Source organism: Anas platyrhynchos, chromosome 5 (genome assembly GCF_047663525.1).
Source record: "Anas platyrhynchos isolate ZD024472 breed Pekin duck chromosome 5, IASCAAS_PekinDuck_T2T, whole genome shotgun sequence".
Lineage (NCBI taxonomy): Eukaryota > Metazoa > Chordata > Aves > Anseriformes > Anatidae > Anas > Anas platyrhynchos.
The window spans coordinates 2,752,931-2,771,768 of record NC_092591.1 but is presented as its reverse complement, the minus strand read 5'-3'; the positions used below and the strand labels follow the sequence as shown (position 1 = coordinate 2,771,768).

The following is an 18,838-nucleotide window of genomic DNA, read 5'->3' as shown; positions in this document are numbered from 1 at the left end:
ATGGGATTATTATGAACTCACATGAATTAATGATGCTTATAAATATAGTCCCATTGAAATCCTTGACACTGCATATTAACCTGGTAGCTGAGCCATAAAATGCAATGCATATTAAAAATCACCAGCCTGCACTTCCAGTGCTTTCAAAATAGCCAGTCCTTCTGTGACATATCTGGTGTGAAAGGGTTCAGAAAATCCTAGAAGAAAGTATGACCACTTTTATCACAAGGGCAATGCATTTATACCGGAGACCTGTCACTTGGCTCAGCGGGTTGGATAGATATTAACATATTTAGTGCCTTTTTTAGTGGGATTTAGCTCCTGATCCTGTTCAGCCCACGTTTTGCCCACATGGAAAATCCCAGAGAGTTTGGGGATGGCACAGTTTGCTCTGGGGATGTGTGGCTGCCTCCAGATGTAGCTGCTCTGCACTGCACTGAGTCTGCTGAGACAGCTCCTCTCGTCTCTGACTTTTAGGGCAGGCTTTTTTTTTTTTTTTTTCCTTTTGTTTTAGAAGCTGTTACAGTGAGGCTTGAGGGATTTTTTGTGGTGGGACCTGCGGGCTGGTCCAACAGGCTGCACACAACCATGCAGCGAGGTGTCTACAGCAGTGGCAACATGCCATGGGAATGCCCTGATCTGGGAAGGCTGACCCTGGCACGGGGCTCTCAGAAGTCTCTCCACCACCCCACTGCCTCCCCATTTCTGTTAATGAATCCTACAGCCCCAGTTTTTAATCTGTCTCTCTTAACAGCCCACCTTAAGCCTGCATTTGTGCGGTCTGCTCACCGTGCAGTGTTTGCTGCTCACCGAGCAGAAGGGGCTGCCTGCCAGCAAAGCCCTCAATTTTTTTTTTTTTCCTTACAAAACATCCCCGTGTCAGGATTCAGGCACCTGTCTGTGTGTTACGTGTGCTGGGCTCCGTTTTTATTGTGCAAGCAGAGGGAAATACTGAGCTTAGGGGGCTGGGATAGGCACTGGGATGGGCAGGGTGTCACTAGTGCCCTCCTGCCCTCGTTACAGCGTCTACTCCACTTGCATCCTTAATTACTATCTCTCATGCTAATTAGGCTTCTTCTTGCTGTCACTGTTTCGAGCTCCAGCCTTGGAGTGCTATAAAGATAGTCTGGGTGCAACCAAAATACTGCCATGAATATTCATCCCTGCCCATCTCAGAACTGTTTCTCTTCGCCTGTTTGCACGCCTTGCAGTGTTTTGGTTTCGGTGTTGGGCAAGGGAGTTCGCAGGCAGGACTGCCAGTCAAAACAGAGCCTTTTGTGGGATCCTTGCAAAAAGCAGTGCTTTGGGGTTGGCAGCCAAGCTGACGGTGCTCAGAGATCTGCTCCATGAGCCGCCAGGGCTGGGTGCTCCCTATGGCACCTGCCTCCATCCCACAAACCCCTCATGGAGGGTTAGAAGTTTCCTTCTAAGCTTTTTATTTAAAAATAATCTCAGAGAAGGTTTATTTCTTGAGTTTTACTTGTATTTTTCTCAGTCTGTTGGCGATTTGCACCCAACCCCTTTCTCCTCCCGTGCGCCTCATCCCCATGCCCCTGCATAAGAGTAAAAGGAAGGATGGAGCAAAGCCCAGCACCGGCCTTCCTCTGACCTCTTCACAAAACGCAACAGTTTGTAACCAAAAAGAGCCAGCATGTTGCCTCAAAACCACGCTTTTATCTTTCATGAAACTGGCCCTTTTCTACCACATGTTGTTCACCTCTCCTGCCAAGCTTGCAGCAGCTCCTGACACCTTGGTGGGCCACAAGCTTTGCACGAACGTGGCAGCGAAGGGCCAAAGGCCTCAATGCTGTTCAAAAGAAGGCCCTAAATTCCAGTGAGTGAGCCCATTTGGTGAATGGCACGATGTTCTCTGCTTCCCTGCAGCCCGGGCTAACGTGGGGCAGGACACAGGAGAAAGAGAAACCACCGAGAGAAACCAAAACCCTGTCTTGGTTCAGCCTGGCATGGTCACGCTGTGGTGCTGCTATCGGCAGCAGTGGTCTCACACCTGCTCTTGCTGCTCTTTTCCCCTTTGCTACTTCTTCTCACTGAAAACTTGAGTGTTTTCAAAAAACCCTGTTTTATTATTAAATTAATCCTTCTATTGAGAATTAAGCCCAAGGACTTCTTGCTGCCTTTATCATGTCACGTCAGGGGAAGCCCCCCTTGTGGGGAATGCAGCTGAGGGGCATTCTCCACCTGCAGACACACAACTCCACCTGCATCCACCTGCACATCTCGTCTTACCCATGGCAGCAGGAGAAGAGCATCCCCCAAACCATGACAGATCCTGGCACACGTGGGACATCCCGCTGCTGCCACTGCCCTGCTGGCTGCGGGTCCCAGCTCAGAGCTGGGTGGAGAACCCCTGATTTTGGGATGCGGGTGGAGCTGTGAGGATGTGCTGCATCCCCGAGGTAATTTAGGAGGCTGGCAGCCAGCTCTGGACCAGTTTAAAGGGGGTGCTGGAGATGGGGCTGTCCCAGCAGGATGGATGTGGTGCCCCGCACTGGCTGCAGTGTGTTCCCATTGCACGCGGTTGCTTCACATATTCCAGGTCTCTCATCGCCCATTTCCCTTCTTCTCTCCCCGCACCCCCATCTTGCTTTCAAAATTGGTATTTATTTTAAATGAAGTGAGCTTCTCTTCAAACAAACCCAAGCCATGGATGCTATAATTAGCAGGATGTAGTAATTTTTCTTCCAGCATAATTGGAAGGTTTGCCATTTAGGGATAATACTTAAACTCTCCTATTTTATGGCTCATTTGCCAGAAAATGCCCGTGAAGCTAACAGCTTTATCAAACCTTATCAATGGGTAAAGAGTGTCAAAGGAGAGTGTTTGTTCTATCTGGTGTTAAACGTGGTGCTGCTGCTGTTTGGTCTTCTCATTTAACTAACTTCTGTTAATTGAATAACCTTCCGTGGTTGTTTGGTGGTAAAAGCTCCTAAAGCACACCTTAAAACTGGCACAAAGAGACATTGCAGGGCCTGAGGATTTTCATCTCTTCCTGCCAGGGCTGATTTGGGGCTGGGGTAGTTTTGGGGGGATGCCCTGGGTGGCCGACCACCTCCCTCGGCCACCCTCAGGGCTCTGCTCAGCACCAGGAGGGCTCAGCCCCAGCCCCAGCTGGAGCAATCCCAGTAAGGTGCCCAGGCTGGGTAATCCTCATTAGCTGCTAAGCTAATTAGCAATTCTCCCTTTCTAAGCAGCTCAGATTGAATATTCCTGTTGAATATTGGTGGTGAAAGCTCTTCCTCTTTCTGAGGGCATAAAGGCACCTTTACCACATTTTTGCTCCCTGCTGAGCCTTGAGACGGGAGAGCTGGGGGTGGTGGGGGCCAGATGAAATCTGAAATCCAGCCCCAACCTTGCAATGGGTGCGCTCGTGCTCCTGGGTCTTTGAGCACTGTGGCTGTGGTGTGCCCTGAGCAGGAGGGCTTCCTTGGGGTCTGTTTGCTGAAAATATGCTGCTGGACTTGAAAGTATTTCTCAGAAAGTGATCTGAATTGCATTAACTTCTAATCCCGTCTTTTTTTTTTTTTTTTTTAATGCTTTTCTGGCTTCAGTGGAGATTTATGAAGTGCTGTGGCCTTGGCAAAGATCAATAGATAGCCTGTTAAACAAAGACTCAGAATTTACTGTTTGGATGATTTCAGGAGGGAAAAAAATAATTTGAAGTATTTAATTTAATATCGAGCTCAGTTTCGTAACAAGGAGGGACAGAGCCCCCATCCTGAATGAAATGTGGAACTTTTATTCCTAGACTGCCTGAAGCATTTAATTAACATCCTGAGGAGTTATATTTGTACTGCGTGGTGACAAAGCTGCGATAGTGGGAGGCTCCAGCTTCCATTCTCTGCTGTTGCTGCAGGGCTGTGCCTGCCACCTTCCTTAATCCATCCAGAGCCACCCAAAAACCAGGCAGATGTCCTCCCTCTCTCCTATTCCTTACAAAAAAAAGCTCTCCTAGCCTTTTCCCTTTAGATTATTAGAGGCTTTCTCTCAGTTTCCAGCCTGAGGGTGTTTTTAACCAGCTTATCCTGATATCTTCCCCTCATTGACACCTCTGCTTTGTCCCATGTTCTGGTTCCTCGTGCAAGGTTTGGTCTTCAGCAGGTCTCCTTCCTCTCCCCCGTGCCCAAATACTTCAGATTTTCATTGTCTCCAACTCTGGGTTATCTTTAGCCCCTCTGCATGTTCCTGGGACACCTGAGCTAACAGAGGGTGCAGCTGGGGCTCTGCCTTTTTTGGGGTTTTTGGATTGAGGCCATGGGCTGGGTGCTTGGTGATCCTCCAGTGCTGAAAATCTGCCTCTGATACTTGAAATTCATCTCATCACAGGGGCTCGGTGATGCTCCAGACCTTGCTTTGACCCTTCCCGTGGGCAAACCCATCCTGAGCAAATTTTTTGACCGGTGCCTGTTTATTAGCTCAGCGGGAGTGAAAACCTGCCAAGAACGTGGAGAGGAAGCAGGGGAGCAATCCTCTCTTATCTCCTTGGAAATAATGCGGCCAGGAATGCTTGCTCCTTCTTGAAGCTTTAAATTTATGAAAGTGAACAATAATTTTGCAGCCTCTGAGAGTGAAATGTGGGGGGAACAAACGCACCTTATTGACTTTTTTAGCTGGAGCAGCGCGGGGAACATTACTTTGAGCTGCATCGCGCTAAGCTCGAATCCCAGGAGATGTCTTTGTTGATGCATAAGCTGTGACCTAAAATATTGACTTTATAAAGTAATTGAATCCCAGAATCATGTTTCAGATGAAAAGCGCTTGACAAATGACTGTAGGAAGGAGCCGAGCCTGAAGACTGGGGCACAGATGTGTTGGGATTTACACTGCTCAGCTCCTGCCTGCCTCTCCAGAAGAAAGTCCCCACCAGGCTGGCCCGATCCAGGCTCTGGGTGAATTATGGGGACTGCAGAGGTAAGTCACAAGAATCTCTTTCCTTTCTTCTTAGGAAGAAGGGTAATAAATCCTTCTGGATGTATGGAGCTCATACAGGGGGTGGGTGACCAGGAAAGCAGGGGGACATAGCAGGTCTCTGTGGGTGCTGAGCTTGTTCTGACACACCTTGATTCGCCTTTGCCTGTGTGTGGCAATATCTTGGTTTTGCACAAAATGAGTTTCAGAGGAAGTCCTGGCCCCAAATCTTCTCTGCATTGCCGTGATGTGACCTGTGCTCGTGCTGTGTCACTGCTCAGAGCGCAGCGTGCCCTAGGGGAAAAAGTGGGAACCCAAACGGAGCTGCTGCAAAACAATAAAAACACCATGGTGAGACTGGTGAGGAAGAAGAGGAATAGTGCTGGTTCACATGAGAAATGCCTCTTTTTTGCCCCAAGCCATCCCTCTGGGGCTGAGGGCTGCAAAGGGCAGATGCTGGAGGAGGACTTGTGCTGTCGGGGAGCAGTGAGTTAGCACCCAGCGCTGTGGCCCAACACGAATCCCCTCCTTCCTCCGCTCTTCAAAACAAATTTCCCTTCTTAATTTAAGAGGGCATAATTATATCATTATTTCAAATGGCTCTATTTAAACAAGGCCTTATTTTTGACTTATAAATTGTTACCTTGCTCATCCCACGATGACTGTTTTTCTTATAAGTACGTTAACCTCTCCGCTTTCTTTACTCAGCCGTTTTGCATAATGTTATAATAAGCATTTAAATAACTGTAAAGGTTCCATCAGCTCTTGCTTTCATATCTCGCTGTTGCCATGACAACTGGCTATCCTTCTCTGTCTATTTTACCTTTTTTTAGATTTGGGCTTCTCAGTCCAGTGCCGTTAAAATCGAGTTAGCTCCGTCCCTCGTTTGCACGCGACGCTGCGGAGCTCGGTGCGCGTTGGCTCTGCGCTGCTCCACGATGAGGATTTTCTCTGCTGGCTGCTAGCGAGGAGGCTTTGGGCTGGGAGACAGGAATGTATTTGTCAATTTGCACAGCGTGCTGGGGGACAGGGAGATCTGCAGCAGTAATTACTGGGGTTGGGGGCACCAGGGTGAAGTTGGAGTGGGCGCAGTTGGTTTCGGAGCTCTGCAAGGTGCCCTTGTGGCAGCGCGGCCACGAGGGGATGGCACCGAGCCCCTCGCAGAGAAGTGCAATGATATTTTTGTCAAGGCTCTCGTTTAAAATGATTCTTAATACCCTATTTCTCCATTTAAAAAGAAATAATCCGACAGCATCCTAATGTAGTCTGGTAAATATAGATCTGTCAGACCCAGACCACGGGCTTGTAAACAAATGCCAAAAGTTAATGCAAATGGCTAAAATGAGCCCGGGAAGGACTGACTCAATGGGGCTGTCTGCTGCGGGCGTGAAGCTCCAGCTTGTCCGGGGACATAATCTCTCCTGGCAAAGCAGGAGTGAACAGAAGGCAGCAGGGAAGGCTCGCAGTTCATGCCAGTCTGCATTTCCATCTGGAAGTAGGTGCTCTTAAAGATGATAAAAATGGCAAATGAAGGAATTCCAGAGAGGCTGCTCACTTTTATTTTTTTTTTTTTCCTCATGCCCAAATATAACACGTTGACACAGTACCTCTTGGGAGAGCAGCACGAGGGACCCAGATGGAGCACGAGACAAAACCAAACCCTGAGCACACAGGGCAACCCAAGCTGCTGGCATTTTAGTGCTGTTTATTTCGAAGGCAGGGGAGCATCTGCTTGTTTGGCCTCCGCTTTGGGAGAAGTTTCCGTGCATCGACGGGGTGGGTTCTCCTGGGCTATAGGAAGGGAAAAGCTCTGGGTCTCCTCTTCTGTTGGACTTGTGGCTCAGAAGTTGAAATCGTTGGATCAAGTGAGAGGAACTGCCCCAGAGGAGGAAGAGGTGGGCTGTGGAAGAGCCAAACGTTCATTAAAGGCACTAAAGCTGAGCTGGCCCACTCAGGGTTTAGACCACCACAATCACCCTGATCACTTCTGACTGCTAGGACTGGTCACACACCCAGCAACAGCAAGCACGTGGCAAGGGGCTGGTGTAAATCTACAGCACAAGGTTTTTGTTTATTTCTAGTTTGCTTTGCAGGAGGCTGGTGCATTTGTTCATGGGGGTTTGTGCTCTATACCTACATATCTGCATCTCTGCAAAGTTCAGGACATTAAAAAAAAATAAATTGTTCGTTATGATATGATATTTGGGGCAGGAAAAGGATAGTGTATTTTCAGTCCTTCTTTTCATTTATGCTTATCCATGTGGCACCTCTTGACCCTCAGTACCTAAAAGGACCAAGCGCAGTGCTGGTGGAGGGATGCCACGAGACTTTGTTAGCAGGGTGCATTGTATGAGCGAGGTACATGCACTGGATGACCCGTGTCTGCCGGTGATGTGCTCTGTGCCTTCCCTTGCAGGAATCCCATTTCCTGGCACAAAGGCAGAAATCCAAGCAGGGGCTGAGTTAATAGAGATGGACACGCGGACGTGCCTCGTCTGCCTTTCCCCGTAGAAGCCCTCGGTGTGTCTGTTTAATTCATCTCGCCCGGTGTACGCTGACAGAGCAGCTTTTCTGAAACACGCTGCTCGGGAGCTGGCTGTACACCGGCCAGTCGTGTTTAATATGTATAATTGTAATTGCATCATTTATTAAATCAAATGGCTTAATGCATTTCACAGCGGTGACGCGTGACCAGCTGTATTGCTGCTGCTCACTTGAAGGCTTGCTTTGAAACAAGTGCGAGAAGTGCTGGTCGTTTGGGTTGGACCTGAAGCCTGGTGGTGTCCTGTGCAGGCACTGCTTGCTTCTGGTGCCTGCTGGTGGGTGTTTTTCCTTTCCTTGTGCTCTATATTAATTAACTTCTGCACGGTGACCACTCCTTGCAGACCAATGGGGGCTGTGGGATCTGTGAAATGACCCCGAGCAGTGCCCACACCACTGTCCCTGCCCATACATCAGGGGCTGATGAACCCCGTGGCAAGCAGAACACTTTGCACACTTTGTGCATGAATTTTCTTCCTCTCTGGGGACTTGGAAAAATTTTCTTTTCCTTGGGAGCTGCACAACTGTTTCCCATCCTGACTGTGCATGCGTTTGGGTACGGTTTGCAGAAGGGATGTCTGCGAGGATCCAGTAGAATGGAATTAGGGTGAAGGGAAGGGTGAGGAAAGGAAAGGTGGGAAGGGAAAGGTGGCTGAGTCAGGACAAGGACGGGCATTCAGCCCACCTGAAGGCACCAGCACAGATCCCGCTGTTGTATATTTACTCCAAGGTGTATGTGAACCTGGGGCTCAGGTTTCACTCATGATTTCTGTGTCCCCAAAACCCAGCCTGCTCCTTGCAGGGCCGATTCCCGTGTGCTTCTGCAAATAAGCCAGCTTAGATGCCATCTGTGTGCAAGGTATAGCTGCTAATGCCAGGGCTGAGCAAAGTGTCCATTTTGGGTATTTATCCATCTGGTTTGCCCAGATATCTGCCAAATGGAGCACCCGCCAACGACCGGGGAGGGGATTTGGCTTTGGTTTCTCCAGACTGAGGAAATGCCCAGTGTGAGTGCTGGCCTTGGACACGAGTCCTTTGGGGTGGAGGTGAGGACCTGGGGAGGCTGAGCCTGGCACAGGCAGCCTGGGAAGGGCAGGAGAGCTTGAGAGCGAGTGGGGGGAAGGCAGGAGGGATGGGATGGAGCTGCTGAGCTGGGCAGCCTCAGGCAGTGTTTGTGTGGAGCTCCACAAGGTGAGACTGCATCGCTATTTTTTGTTCATGTTGTCTGAAAAGTGATGTTTTGGAGGAGAGCTCTGGATGCGGAGAATGCTTTCCCCATGGTCAAAAGCTTTCACTGTTTGAGGAAATAAATCATGAAAAGAGAGGGAAGCGTCACAGCGAAAGAAAACGTAACCGTAATTTCAGGAAAATCTTTTCATATTGATTACCCATATCTTCAGTGTCTGTCTTTTTAATTTTTTGTTTGTTTGTTTTCTGAAGAAGAAAAAAGCCTTCCTAACAGCTGCTCCGACTGGCACCGCTTCTCTCTGTGCAGGTTTGCTGCCTGCCTGTTTGGGAAGCTGCAGCTTTCAATAATGAAGTTCTGACCCTTTCCCCAGGTTTTGCCTCTTGAAGTGAGGTTGCCGGAGCTCTGCAAGGCTCTGGGTCCTGTCCCCTCTGCTCACACAATATAAGTGATAGATATTTATATACCTGGGATAAAAGTGGAAGGCTGAGATTACCACAGTCAAAAATATAAGTTTAGGGGTTTGGTGGAGGAGAATTAGCTTGCAAAGAGCGTTGAGCAGAGCATGTAAGGAACAGAGGAGAGTGTGAAGGAGCGTACAAGCTGGGAGATGCATCCTCAGGAGCCGATGCTCAGCCTCCCTGCAGTAGTTGGTGGATGCTGGTGGGGCTGAGCCATGTGTGGGGCCCGTGTTTGCCTCGTGGTGCTTCCCACAGGGTGCAGGTGCTGCAGGATTGCTGCTGTGCTGCAGGCTGAAGTCTTTGTCCCACGGCTCTGTGCTGGCAGAGTTGTCACGTTACCGAGCCGCCGCTTCTGTAGGGGAGCAAGGGGTGGTGTGAAAATGCTGATGGGAAAATCATTAGATTTGCTTTAATGAATTAGAGCTGTACAGGCATTTAAATATCGCACAAATCTGCTGATCAGCAAATCAAGCTAGTTAGTGTTTTTGCCCGCGTGAGCTGCACACACTCACTAACAAGGTTCATTTGCTGATCTGCAAATCTACGCAGGGCCTGAGTGACTGCGCTGTGTAAATTAGGGGAACGGGATCATTAAAACAAACATGTCATTCTTCTGGCAGTGCTTTCATTAATAAAATAAAGCCTCAGATGGGGAAATAGTTAACTTGGTTCTCTCTGTGGGTTTGCAAAGTAGTTAAGATGCAAGTAATTAGTCTAAGTATAGACCGGGAGCCTTGCTGCGAGCGCTCCCTTTCCACGCACGTTTCTAGATGCTGAATTCTTAAAGAGGAGAAAAAACCATCGCCTCTCTGCTGGTGCTTCAGGGTGTTTCATTTTGACCTCACTGCTGGCTCGGGAAGGTCCGTCTTGTGGCCGTGCACCTTCTGAGAGGAGGTCACAGCAGGGAGTGACGTGACTTTGTAAATCGTGGCTGGCACGCTTGGTAAGGGCTGGCTGTGTGGGCTGCAGGCTCCGACTGAGCTCTGGCTTTGCCCCACGGCCACTTTCTGAGCCATGTTTGGTTCTTGAGGCCCCTCTGAAGGCAGTGGATGCTCCTGAAAGCCAGGACCTTTGGGACAAAGAGCAATCAGCTGGTGGAGGTTGCTGCCTGCTCCATGCCCCTGCTTGGTGATGCTAGCGAGCACTCTAGGAGGAAAATCCTCATTTGTCCAAGACTGCCTTGTTTGGGGAAGAAAGGGGTGATTTGATGACTTGTTTTCCTTAAAGTGGTCACTAATGACTAATCTTCAGTGACACTGAACAGTTCTTTTTTTTTTTTTTTCCGTTCTGTTTTTCATCATTTCAGTGAAAAATGCCCATTTGCAGTGGAAGCTCTCCTCTCTTAATAGTATCTTCTTAATTTTTACGCATTTTTAATTTTTATTTATCTGGGAAGGAGATGCTATCAATGTGCTGTAGGTTCAGGCACTGCAGGCAATGTCTGGCAGAGCCCCTTCCTGCAGTGATGGAAGAAGAATCTCCTAGAAACTTGTGCCAAAACCAGCAGTGCCATGTGCCTTTTTTTTGATTCCCCTTGAAATGAAATTACAGTTGTCTTATATTCGTGAACAATGAAAAAACCTCAGCTTCTGATGGTGATGAAGTTAAATCTCTCTTTTGGAGTTCACTTTGAAGCCCAAGGTGCTGTGGTTGCATTGGGCCTAAGGAAAAGGGAAATTCAGGATGCTCAGGCAATGCCACCATCCAACCACCAGGGATCTGTGTTTTATTTATATTATCTTTATTTTTTGTAGCAAACAATGCCTACCCTTTGTAATTATGTTGAGCTTTGCTCAATATTTCAGGAAATTCTGGGGTTATGCACCTGTGACTGAAATATCCAGGTACAGTGATGCTCCTGTCCCTCACCCCTGCTAAATGCCTTCTTAAGCTGTCCGTCTCCGTGCATTACTGTAAACCCCGCTTGTGGGGTTGTTACTTTGACTTAACGAGAGCACTCTGATGTCTGTCACTGGGAATGAGAAAACTCCTCCACATCCCCCAGTTTACAGTGTGCTGTGGGGAATTGTGCTCTTCTCCCTGCGTTGACTGTAGGTATGATGCTGCATGGATTTTGTGGGATTTTTGTCGTTTCCCCTCAAATATTGCTCCTACCCCATGGTGTGAGGTCCCTGCAGACTTCCACCCGCCCTACATTCCCTGTGGTGCCTCTTGGAGCCAGGTGCTTTGGGGTTGAGGCTGGCCCCGTCCTCACCATCACCTTACTCCATTTCCCACCGCCCTTCCCTTTGCTGGCTGCAGGCAGGCTCCTGCTTTCTGCTTCTGGACTCTGATCCCCTTGGCATCAAAATGAACATTTAATTATCTGGAGTCCGATGTCCCTCTTCATTACCGCGGCTGTATTTACCCTTAGACCTTTAGGGATTTAATTGCATCAGTCCCAGATCTTTCTGCTGAGCGTAACTTGGCATTTCTCAGCGTGTTCCTCTATCTCTGCTGAAAAGGTCTCCAGGTCTGACAGTGGGGCGAGCAATTTGTCACTGTTTGGCCCAGGTAAGCTTTTTTGTGCAGCTGAGCAGGTTTTTCCTAAGCGTTTGCTTTTCCTCCTCATTTTCAATCGACCATCGCTCTGTGTTTCTTTTGGCTCGTCCCTACAACAGCTTCTGAATGCGGGGAGAGCAGCGGCCAGCTGATGTGTCCGCAGGGCTGCTCAGCACCAGCGTGGTGCTGGGTTGAGCCTTCAGCCCTGCTCCGACCAGGGTTGGCTTCTGGGATAAAAGTTATTCTTACAGTCAGTAGCTAATTAGCAACAGCAGAGTAATTATGTAACTGATGAGAGAGGGCTGCAATTTGTGATTTGGATTTTTTTTTTCATTGTAAACATAAAGCCTGAAAAAAAAAAAGGGAATTTTATTCCACTTGGGTTGCTTTGATGTGGCAAGCTGTACACGCTGGGAGGCTGGCGGAAGCCCTGGGGTGCTGGTAGGACTGGTTGGTGAGGGTCTGACCAGTTGGGGTGCCTGTGGGAGGGCTGGGGAGCACTGGAGCAGCTCTGTCCACCTCCACGGCAGCCTGGCTCTCCTCCCTCGTGCCTTCCTCTCATTGCCAGAAGATGAATGTCCCCCGGCGTTATCTCTGTTCCAAGCCTCCAGCTCCCTCCCGAGCCATCACTTTCTGCAGCTGTTCTCATAGCTCTCCTCTTGAATCCAAATGAGTTCCCTTTGCCTCTGGGGAGATTTCTGTGTTAAGAGGGTTCACGTGTGAATGAATACGCTTCAGCTGGTGGCCTCGCACCCAGACCCAGGGCAGTGAGGATGGTGGGGAAGGCGGTGGGATGGCTTCTGTGTGCTCCATGCATGTGCTTCTGTCCACTGTTGGTGTGTGAGACAAATCTGTGAGAAGTTCAGCCACCTCCTTTGAGGTCTGCATCAAGCCCTGCCAGCCCATCCTTCTCTGTCAGCTCATTTCTTCTGGAGCACGCCGATAGCTGGCAAGCAACGTGAGCTGCCAGCCCGCTTGCATTGCCTTTGTCTTTTAATGCATTTTGTGTCTCTTCCAGGCCTGTGTGGAGCTCTGGGTGTAGCTGAGACGTGGCTTTGCTAACAGGGAGCCCTCTGGGCTGCTTTCTGTGGGCGCAGGGTGAGGTGCCCAGTGCGGTGGTTGAGTTTCCAGTGAGTCAAAGTCAAGCTTTGCTCTGCCTCTGGTGCACGTGCTGCTGCTTGCTCCTGGCGTTATCTGTGCTTGTCATAAATTGAGTCCTTATGGGGTGGCCTTTGTTTCAACTCAGCCAAGAGTCCTCCAACTGTGACAGCACTTCTACAACCTTTAATAGCTTTTTTTTTTTTTTTTTCATTTAAAATGGGCACCATTAAATCATTTCCCAGTCAGCTCCACACAGTGGTACCTGAAAAACCATGCTTATTTCCCATCCTAAATACAGGGAACATCTGTGCATACACCTGCAGTGTTACTGTAGGTAAATGTTGACTTTCTAACGGGGATGTTAAGATGCAGCAGGGCACAATGCTGTCCTGAATGCCTGAATCCTTGAATTGTGGAGTGTCTGTTGTGGCCTCTGAAGTGATGCAGGGGGAGGCCATACAAGACAATAACTCAGGATATGCACACCTGAGAAGAAAATATGTAAAGACCGAAACACCCAAGAGCCAGTAATGAGAACTGGATTTTTATTTCTTTGCAGGCCATCTCCTAATTCAGGCTATCTGTCTTGGAGAAAGCTCAGAAGAGGGGGACGCTCCAGGGCAAGATGGCATTGTGGTGTTGGGAGCAGTAAGGCATAAAGTCTGGAGTTGCCTCCTGCCTTGGGAGCCCGCGGATTTTGGAAATGGGCTGAGCCTGTGGGATGGGTACCTGTGTTGCAAGAAACTCCATGAGTGTTGGTGGTAACAGGGGTGATGGTGCTGGGAAGGGAAGGATGAATTAATCTCATGTAGAAGGCCTAATGAGGAGACAGTTTGTACTTATTGACGGCTTTCAGGGGTAGTCTTCCTTCATCTTGAGTGGTTGTGCCCTGAGGACTTCTAATCCAGGAGAAAAAGGTAAGGAGATGGTTGTTGGACCACTCCTGTCCAACTTGGCAGTAAACGTCCTGTCTTTGTGCTGGAAAACATGAAAATCCTCAAAGTTTCACTAGAGATGTGTTCAGAAGATGCTGTTGGGAGAGGGCTCTCTCCAGTGATGTAACAAGCTGCAGTTTGCTTCAAACTTTAAGTATTATAAATGTGGCTGATGTAATTCTATTTCAAAAAGCCTTAGAGGCTTGCAATAATAAACAGAGCCTTTTAGTACCAGGTTATTGATGCAAAATAGTTTAGCAAACTGGGTTGCTGAAGTGCAAATGCCATGTATTATTCATTAAACTCTTTCTTTCCACAAATCATTGCTTTCCATGGCGTAATGTTCCCCGGTAGCACCACTCTTCGGGAAGCTCTTTGGTGTGAGCCAAATGTGGAGCCTCAGACCCATCCATCAGGACGAGCCGTTGGTTACGTTGTTGTCTTCCAAATGGAGTTCATAATGGGCAAAGAGGTTTAATTAATGCTTCAGAGTAATGTGTCTGTTTATAAAGAAATAATGTACTATAAAATTAGGCAATGCATAGTGAAATGTACCTTCTAATGGGTAGGCTGGCATTTTAAGTGATCAGTAAATCACTTAAATATTAAGACCTTCTTGAACAAGGATAATAAAGCAAGAGATTTGGAAATGGTAGATACCAGTACTTACAATTATCCACTAAATAAAACATTTTTATAGTGATCATAGAGTTAATCACCTCGCAGAGTGGACAGGTGATGGGGACAGTGGAAGATATGTGGCATTATTGCCTGCAGAAAAAGGAATTTCGGATGTATTCTTTAAGGCCAGGGCTAACAAGGAGAAAACAAACATTTTCTCTACACTTTTGATGGATAAATGCAAACAACAGCAGCTATATAGAAATGCTCATGATCTAAAATATGATAGATCAAGAATATTCCCTAGGCAGTGTTAACATGGTCGCATGAGAGAAAAGGGAGATGATCTACGAATATTACTTTCAAATATTTGGAGTAGGAGTTTGAAAATGTTCTCACACTTTTAAATACAGGTTGGGCAGAAATACTGAATTACTGCTTTACAACCCTGATGGAAGAAAGCTTTGTGGTACTTGTGTAAATTCTGATCAGTGATGGGAAGGATATAGGAGGAGAATCCCAGGTCTCCACTGCAAGAAGTTTTGGCAGATTTGAAGGTGAAATGAGCTTTTAATGAACTGAATTGTATCCAAATGACGGAGTGGTTTTCAAGTTAAATATACAGAAACTAATGGCCTGTAGGAGATGTAAACTGCTTGCGTAGGAACATTCACAGATTTTTGTCCCAGGCTGGAGATTATCATAACAGCTTTGAAAGGGTGTGTAACAGGATAGTGGAAAGGAAATGTGAATGGAGATTTTTGACAAGTGATGTCCAAATGGGTGGGATGTAGTCTCCTACATGCGTTTGAGTATGGCTCTTCTGCAATTATCTTTGTGATGCTCTGCCTGGACTGTGTGTCTCCTTTAGTGGTGCAGCTCCAGAAATAATCCACACTAGTCCGATTCAGGAAGGATGAGGACTTTTCTTACAAGTGGTGGGATTTTCTTGCTTAAAAGAAAGGCATCAGTAGGCAGCTCAAATCATTTCCTAAAATAATTCAGTCAGAGAGAATATGGAAATACACTCGTGTAAAATATTTTGTATCAACTGAGATGATTGATGAATTTGATGAATGAAGAGTTAGCTCCTGGTTAAGAATTCATAGATGTTAAGTGTCTCTGAAGACAAGGAGGAGTAGATTGCACAATTGTGCATGCTGCTTTCAGTGATTGGTATTTTATCATTTCTCTATGAGGAAAAATGAGCAAAGTTTTTAAGCAACTTTACATAAAGAGGATGGAGAGATAATGTGATGGATTCAATCTTTGGGCTGTCAGAAATTAAAAAAATAAAAAAAAGGCATGTGGGGAGAGGAATTGTCAAGAAGGAACAAAACTCAGCCCAGGCATCCTTTAGGCCAGTGGCTCTGATGGACCAACAAACAACTCCCTGGGGTTGCAAGGAGGATGTTCTGTTCCTGTGTGAGCTGGATGAGAACGTTTGTTGCAGGCTGAAGAAGAAATAAACCATTTTCTGGAGTCACCTTTCAGAGTAGGAGGTTTTAGGGATGTTTTTGCTAACAGGTAGCTTGGATTTTGGGATTTGGGTCAGAACTCATGTGGTTGTATTTCTATATCACAAGAGATGCTGACAACCCAACAGCTGTTCCAGTTCTGAGCTGAAATGAAATCAGGCTTAATCTCCCCATAAAATAAAAATACATCATTTTGAAAATTATTTTGGAAGAAAAAAACAAACAAACCATTTTTTTCCTGTTTGTACTACTTCTCTTGATGATGAGTCAGGATTGCCCAGATGGGACATGGTCTGTCATGGGAAATCACACGATTAGCTGAGTGCTCTGCTTCACTGGCTGCTGAGATGCATTGAAACAACAAATTCTAGAATATCCTCTATGTTTTATGTGGAAGTATTTCATGAAGTAATCAATACAGAGATAGCTGAAGAGCTCTTGTATTTTGTTTCCAAGTCTTAACTTGACCTACTTTATGGGATAAAAATTTCAAAATAATTTCCTTCATCAATGAGTACTTTCAAATGTTTCTAATATTAAGAAAAATGTAGCTTCAAAAGCACGTTTGTACGAAGTAGGTTTTAAAGCCAATAATTTCACAAGAAACAACAAAAGTTTCCCCCAAACAGATTTTCAGCAAAAACTCTTCTGCACTTATTGGGACCAAGCCTTGTGCCTGGTGCTGTGCCCATGAAACCCGTGAGTGCAGTGAGCTTTGAGATGAGCTGACACCTCTCTCATCCCACGTTCTGTCTGGGGCCGATTAAGCTGAATTAAAATAGTACCCGGCCCTTAGAAGCTGCCAGAAGAATGCTCCAGATGAGAAGCAGTAATTTATTCTGATTAGAGCTGACTGCGTGCCAGACACCAGCCTAACTATTCCCCATCTCCTGCCCCAAAAGGTCAGAGAGCTCGACATCAGCTTTGCCTGGATTCATCCTGAATAACAGAGCGAGAGCAGGGGGAGGATGGCGAGCCACTCGCAGGAATGGGGACTCGAAGAGGGCACATCTCATGGTCTCTTGGGTAATTTGCAGCTGGATTTCTTTTTGACCTTTTTGCACTGTATTGTTAACAGCAAAGAATTCCCCTCCCCACCCCACAATCGTTTTATCCTGAAGAAAGCTGCTGGGTAATGCTGAAATCTTCCTGGGCTGTACTTCCTATGCAAATAAACTCTTTGTGATGAATATTTAGCATCCTCGGCCCTTTGATCTTGACCTACAAGTGGGAGAGATCTTCAAGGGGCAGGGATCAGGTCTATAAATGACACTGATCAGCTGGCACTTAGTTTACACTAGGCTGGCAATCAGAAAATTGTTTTCCAAGAAATTCTGCTGCTTTAAATAATTTTATTCTGAAATGAAATGGAGTAAAAATTAAGCTTTTTGGCACAAGTTCCAGGAACCCATCTGTTTTAGGGATGCTTTAGGGGACAGAATTATTTATTTCAAATTGGATTATTTTTTTTTCCTAAGGAAATGTATTTAATTTTTCAAAAATTAAAATTTAATATTTTAAAAAAATTAATACTGAGGAGAAATCAAATCATGTTGCCAGTGCTGGAATTGGGCAGGCCAATGTTAGTGAAATGCTTTTGCTTAAATAAAATATTACTCACATCAGTGAGGTTTCAAAGGTATTCAGACATGGGTGAAAATGCCCACTGCTCATCCCAGCACTTGCAAGAATTTCCATGCAGAGATAAGTGCACTTTTCCTTTTTTTTTTTTTTTTTTTTTTTTTTGGCCAGTGTCTCAACCCTTTAACCCAGTTGAGAGGAGTGTACAAAGTGCTCCTGTGTGTGGACTGTCTTCAACACAAACAGAACTCGGTTCCTCTGGCTCTGAGGTGGATGTTGATCTTCAGAAGCCCCCCCAAACCACAGGTCTCCAAGCAAAACCAGCCTCTGTCTCTCAGAGAGGGACAGCTGGGAAATTTCATACTTGTTCTAACATCTTCTCAAAGCTGTCCCATGTTTCCAGCACTGGCCCTGTAAAATGCAAACTTTCTGGCTCAGCCTCATTAAAAGCAACTTCTGTCCCATTGCCCAAATCGAGCCCCCCACTCGGCCTGATTTAATCTGCAAAGTCTTTAAACACTTATGAAATTCTGAGAACAAATACCAAGATTGATTTTTTTTTTTTTTATAATTATTTTCATTTTTCTCTTTCTGAATGCCTGGAGAAGAAGGGAAGGTGTTTCACTACTCCTTAGTTCCCCTGCTCTTGCTCCAGCTTCTCCCAGGTAAAAAATATTAAAAAGTGAAAAACATGTAATTTAAAATCACAGAAAAAATTCCAGCTCCAAACACCCTCTTGGGAAAGAGCTGATTTTTGGAAATGCCCACTTTTCCAATAAGGAATATTTTGGGCTTCCAGGCAGACCCTGCCAGCACTGCTGTGTCCACCTGCAGGGGTGGGGGAAGGCGCTGTGACCATCGCTGTATGTGGAGTATTTGGTGTTGGTATAAGTGGGTGCTGAGTCTCCTTTTGGGAGAAAATGGCTCACAGAACTGTGGGTTTGCCCTCCAGCACCTTGCTCGGGGAGGGTTTTAAAACAGGGAAGAGCTGAGGTCTGCTTTGGGGTAGGAAAACTGGGCTCATTCTCAGCAGGAGTGGATGTTTTGGGAGCCAAGGTGGAGGGAAATATTTGGCTCTGTGTGCAGAAGGAAATTTATTTAAATACTGTTTTACACTCATTTCATAATAGTAGCATTTTATCTTTTTTACATTGATTTATGGGCACTGAAGCAGAACAGAGGAGTCAGAAGAAAGCAATTAATGAATAAAGAAAAAAGCCCTGCACAAATGCTTCAAGATAAAAAAAGAAAAATTAAGAAAGAAAAAAAAAAAGGGAAAGAAATCTTCCAAACGCTGAAGAAGGGGGATAATTGATGGTTCCATTTTAACCTAATGTTATTTCTGGATCTCCTTTTTTTATAATGTGTTATTTACTGCATAGTTTAGAGCTGACAGAAAATAAACAGCATTTGCAATATAACGTCGTTAGCACCCCGATGCACTTGCTCATCCTACTTGGCTGTCAAGTTCGAACTCCAACCAACATCAGTCAACGTCGGCTGTGA

At 46.4% G+C, this 18,838-nt stretch overlaps 1 long non-coding RNA gene across 2 annotated transcripts; it reads left to right on the top strand.

The window, feature by feature from the left end:
• The first annotated feature begins 3,316 nt into the window (after positions 1–3,316).
• Positions 3,317–16,895, top strand: LOC119717260 (uncharacterized). 2 transcript variants are annotated; one of them, XR_011809979.1, is made up of 3 exons: positions 3,322–3,450; positions 4,345–4,929; positions 16,654–16,895. It is a non-coding gene; the product is annotated as an uncharacterized lncRNA (long non-coding RNA). The 2 variants fall into 2 exon arrangements; XR_005266513.2 differs by lacking the exon at positions 16,654–16,895 and adding an exon at positions 7,343–7,596 and having other exon boundaries at positions 3,317–4,929.
• The last annotated feature ends 1,943 nt before the right edge of the window (positions 16,896–18,838 follow it).